This window comes from Diadema setosum, chromosome 4 (genome assembly GCF_964275005.1).
Source record: "Diadema setosum chromosome 4, eeDiaSeto1, whole genome shotgun sequence".
Lineage (NCBI taxonomy): Eukaryota > Metazoa > Echinodermata > Echinoidea > Diadematoida > Diadematidae > Diadema > Diadema setosum.
Window position 1 is genome coordinate 42,359,525 of NC_092688.1, and position 6,000 is coordinate 42,365,524.

The window sequence follows — 6,000 nt, forward strand, 5'->3', positions numbered from 1 at the left end:
GTCGTGTTTGAATTGCTGCTCTCCGGGCAGACGTAACCAAAATATCCCATATCCTTGAGCACGTAGAACAGTGAGGTCCAGCCAAAAATGATGCCGCCATGCACCAGATTTTCCAGGCAAGCTAGTATTAGGGCGGCAAAACGCTCCACCAGAACGACTCCCTTCATTTTGGCTTCTAGACAGGTCAATGATGTCACGTTCTGGAACGGTTGTCTGCAGCGGTCGAATTAATGGTTGTTCGTTCGTTTCTCCTGGATGTCATAAGAGAATCACTGTACAAGTCAGAACTAAACATTCTGCTGAGCTTTGACTGATGTAATGATTATAACAGTAGAAGTTAAAACTTTAACAAGATATCTATTTTCAGGAAACAATATTCATCTGTACAAATGTCAATGCGATAATTTTGAACATGCCACGAGTGCATCTCTGCAGAGCGTATAAAAACCAGGGTAATCCAACTTTGGAGGCCTACTATTTCATATTGTCACCATTGAAGAATGCAGTCTTGATTGTGAGGAAAAGGAAACTCTTCCTCTTTCTATTGATGCCTAATCATGTTGACAAATGTCATGCATGACTGAGCACTTGAACTTTAAAGACAATGACAAATTGCACTTTTTCCAAGTTTGAGTGTTATTGCGAAGGAACAATGAAAGTCTCAATGAATGATTAGATCTGTCAATGAAAGTGGTCAAATCAACAGGCCAGCCTAAACGACTGCAGGTTTGTGTTTTTAGGGTTTCTTCTAAATTTTTATTGTCCATAACCTTCAACATGACCACGTTCTTGATAGGTCACTCCCACAACCCATTATCCATTTTCCTTTCTTCATAATATTCAAGACATGATTAATTGTCGCTGCAAGCTATGAATATGAACAGAGAAAATGGATTGTGTGGGTTGGCTTTTGAATATGAACAGAGAAAATGGATTGTGTGGGTTGGCCTTTGTGGGAGTGACCAAGTTATCGGACAAGTGGTCATGTTAAAGGTTATGAGCCATAAATGTTAGAAGAAACCCAAACACAAACCCTAAACACAAACCTGCAGTCGTGCAAGCATGGACCATGCTTTCACTGACAGATCTCGCCCATTCATACAACCTCCGTTCCACCATCACGATCTGGACCTCGATCTATCCCGATCTAGCAGATCGGGAGAGAGCGGCAAGAGAGTATCAGGGATCGGAAGCATCGTAGCAGCAGCGGTTAGAGGACGGGGTTGGAGCGGGCATTTTTTTTTCAGATCGGGAAGAAATTTTGAACCTGTTCCCGATTTTCCCGATCTTCCCGATCGAAATTGACCTATTTTGAATCTTGTATAAGGCAAGCGGGGAGAGCGTAGCGACAGTGTGAACACAGCGGGATGAGCGTAGCAAGGTCTTTCTGAGCGTAGTAACATAGGCACAAGAACAGGAAGTTAACTAGACACCGACGTGGTCCCGCTGCTGCGCCGCATTCCTTCCTGTGACACTCAAAATTTGGAAAAAATGCAATTTGCCAGTTTTGTGTTTACAGTTCATGTGCTCAGTCATGCATGACATTTATCAACATAATTAAATATCAATTGAAATGAATTGAATTGAATAACTGAAACTGCACCGGTCTTACACTCGAGACACAGTAAACAGTTCCAGCATATTTATTTTCATATTTCACATGAGACATACATTTCATCAAAATACACTAAAAAGAATACAAACCAAGCAAGATACAAAATATGTTATAAATCGGGGCATGGACAGAAAGTGTGTCAGCGTATGTAATGTACATAAGACAATTCTCTATAACTTGTGAAATATGATGGAACCGCAAAAGCAAAGCTTGTAAACGCAGGTTCCAAGAAAATATACCAGTGTAAATTTGATATGCATTCAATGGAGATAGGACACAAAGTAATAATGACGAAACTATATAAAAACTAAATTATCAAGGTACAAAGGAAAAAGAAAATAAAAGAGATGAAAAAGAAAAGGGGAAAAAAAACCAAGAACCCAAGGAATAACAACAGGGTAAAAAGTTAATATAGCATATGGATACACAAGTATATACACACACATATCTAGAATCAAATTCATAACGAGTTCAATATGTTACTACAATGGTACGGATGCAGTGATTATATAATGGGAGCATAAACCAGAAGCAAACAATCATAAACTGCAGGTTGATTCATCATACATTAAATAAGGATACTGCAGATAACATATCAAAGAAAAATTCTAATCAGACAGGTTATATTCATTTATTTATTAACTTTGATTTCAATTTTTGTTTGAATATAAACATACTAGAGCAATTGATTATATCGGTGGGAAGATCATTCCAGAATTTAGGTCCGGTAAAAACAATTGTTTTTTTGAGCAAGGAGTGTACGAGTACGTGGAAGGTGAAATGAATCTCTTTGTCTTGTTGGGTAAGCATGGACGGCATAGTTTTTCTGAAACATGTGGGTAAATACGTCAGGCAAGCCATTGGCTGATAACTGAAACATAAATGTGCCTAAGTTATATAAAAACAAGTCAGCAACCTTAAGGAGTCTGTTTTCAAAGAAAAAATGATTCGTGTGACAATAAAAATCGGCTAGATTAACTGAACGAATAGCCCGTTTTTGTAGTTTGAAAATTTTATCAATGTGTAATTTGGCACAGTTGCCCCAGGCAAGTATACCGTAACTGAGATAGGGTAAAACAAGGGTTGAATATAAATTTTTTTAAATATACTTGGGAAAAAAAAATGATTTAGCTTATTTAAGATCCCAGTATTTCTCGAAAGCATCTTAGACAAATAATCTATATGATTGCAACTGATTGACAAATTGCCCTACATCGACGTAAATAAGCACTGAATTGATCAGTGTTTTAGTAGTAGCCATGATAAAAAAAATCATGGGCGTACATACTCGAGCAGGATGTATGTACGCCCATGATTTTTTTTTATCATGGCTACTACTAAAACACTGATCAATTCAGTGCTTATTTACGTCGATGTAGGGCAATTTGTCAATCAGTTGCAATGAAAACATCTCGACGGAAGAATTTCATGAATTTGAATAATCTATATGATGTTTCCATGTCAATTCATGGTCAATATAAAGACCTAAAAATTTGGACGATTCAACTTGAGTCAAACAATCATTATTCATTTTTATTTCGCCAGGCAAATGCGTAACGGAGTTACTAAATAACATATAAACAGTTTTGTTTACATTAAGAGATAACTTATTAGCTTGAATCCACATTTGAACCGACATTAATTCTCTGTTCACTACTTCTAAAAGAGTTGTTGGATCTCGATGTGAAAAGAAAATATTAGAATCATCGGCAAAAAGGACAAAAGATAAAACATTAGATGAATTTCTAAAGTCATTTATATAAAGAATAAACAAAAGTGGGCCTAAAAGGGATCCTTGAGGGACCCCGCAAGATAATGTTTTTAGACTGGAACTAAATCCGTTGATATTTACAAACTGTTTCCTGTTAGTTAAATAGCTCCTGAACCAGTCCAAGGCCTTTCCACGTATCCCATAATGTGAGAGTTTATATAACAAAATACCATGATCGATAGTGTCAAAGGCCTTGGACAGGTCCAGGAATATACCAACAGTATGAGATGAGTCGTCTATAGCGTGGGCTACTTTATCTATAAAAGCAAGCACAGCGTGAGTAGTAGAGTGTTTTTTCCTAAATCCAAATTGAGACTCACAAAAATATTACATTCATTTAAGAATTTAATTACACGAGAATATATCAAATGTTCAAGAATCTTAGAAATCGCCGTCAAAAGAGAATTAGGACGATAATTACTTACATCTTGTTTATTACCTTTTTTATAAACCGGAACAACTTTGGCAAGTTTCATTTGACTAGGCACTACGCCAGTAACAAGGGACAAATTCAATATATATGTTAAAGGAGACAATATTGCGGATATAATATTTTTCAGTAAATAATTCGTAATACCATCATGTCCAGCACTCTTTTTTGCTTTTAACTTAAGAACTACATCCCTCACCTCGTATTCTTGGATGGGAGTAAAAAACACAGATTGAGGATTTGGATCAGATAAGGAATAATGAAATTCTTTATCTGTTACTGGGATATTACTAGCAAGATTGGGGCCTAAATCAACAAAAAAAAATCATTAAACGCATTAGCAACATGTATCGGATTTTGCATCAAAATACCATGCTGGGATATTTCCTTGACTTGTTCTGGTTTATCTTTAACTCTGAGAACTTTATTAATCACCTTCCACGTGCTCTTGGTATCGTTTTTGTAAAGGTCAAGCTGCCTTGTGAAATAACTCCTCGTAGCAAGTCTCAAAGTAGTTGTAAGAATATTACGATAACGAGCATATTTACCTTTCGATTTATCATTTGGATTCCTCTTATATTTACAAAATAAATTATTCTTATGATTGATAGACTTAAGGAGGGATTTGGTGATCCAAGGCATTCTTGGTGCTTTTTTATTGGTAAAACGGGTGGATTGTCGTAAAGGAATAATTTCATCATAAAGCAGTGAAAATTTATCCAAAAAAATATTAAATGCAGTTTCTACATCATTATCAATACCAAAGACTTCTTCCCAGTTAGCAATCAACAATCTCTCCCTGAGTCTATCGATGTTTCCTTCAGAAAAATCACGAGGAGTAAATCCTTGAGATTTAAGACAACAGCTTTTCGCGAGAGGAACCTTTGCGTATATCGGGAAATGATCAGATATGTCGGATACTATGACACCAGATAATACAGATGAAATATTGTTACCAAAAATATTGTCTATCAACGTGGATGATGTGTCAGTCACACGGGTAGGTTTTCTTATTAACGGTATAAGGTATTTGGATAACATCAGATCTAAAAATTCTTGGCAGTGAACATTTTCATTGTAGTGAAGCAGATTCAAATTAAAATCTCCCATAATGAAAATATTTTTTTGGTATAGGGAAGGCGTTAGCAACAAATCAGAAAAAGCATCAAGAAAGTCCCGGAAATTGGAAGACGGTGGCTTATATACTTCACCAACTACAATATTCTTTTGTTTTGATAATTCGATTTCAATAAAAATACATTGCAAACTATCACACATTATATTCAAATCTTTCAATATTTTAACTTTCAAATTGTTTGTAACAAAAAATCCTACACCACCCCCTTTCCTATCAAGCCTATTATTCGAATGAAATGTATACCCAGGAATAGAAAAAAACGAGGACGGCAAATTGTTTATCCAAGTTTCTGAGATACCAATAACAGAACAATCAGATTTCACTTGGTTTAAAAATATTTGCAGCTGATCAATCTTTTTATTAAGACTTCTGATATTGTAATGCAAAAGAAGAAGTTCACTTGTAGAAGTCTTTTGCATTTGTTCAATCATTTCATTCACAGAGTGATAATTAGTAGTGATGTTGTAAACTAACCGATCATTGGGATCAAAATCAAATTGCAACTCAGGTGTGGCCGTATAAATTGACCGTAAAGAGCCAGGGTTGCCAGTACAATCTGAAACCTCAGTCCTAAATGAGGAGTTTGTATTAACCTCATTAGCCATTGTGAATTAGATTACAACTAGTAGGGGAGGAAAAGTTGACAGCAAAGAAACTACCACTTACTTGCGGGACGGAGAAACAAACGAGGCATGGTTCCCAAACGAGTCACATACGAAAATAACACCTGTTGGGAGGTTTCAATGTACATCGCGTAACATATTGACACTGCAAATACGAGAAAAGCATGACATTAGTACTAAACAAAGAGACACTTTGACATACTTTGCCAGAAACGGAAACACCGTGTGAATAACAATTGGGAGATTTCGTTGCCAAGTAGCATATAAACATTTCAGAAGGAAGCAGAAAACACCTGGCATTGCCATTATAGGAAGAGACATTTAAGACAAGCTGGTGTGAAACGTAAACAGCGAGAAATACCAGTTGGTAGATTTCGATACCAAGCAACAAACTGACGCCAAAAATGCAAATTGCCGTTACGA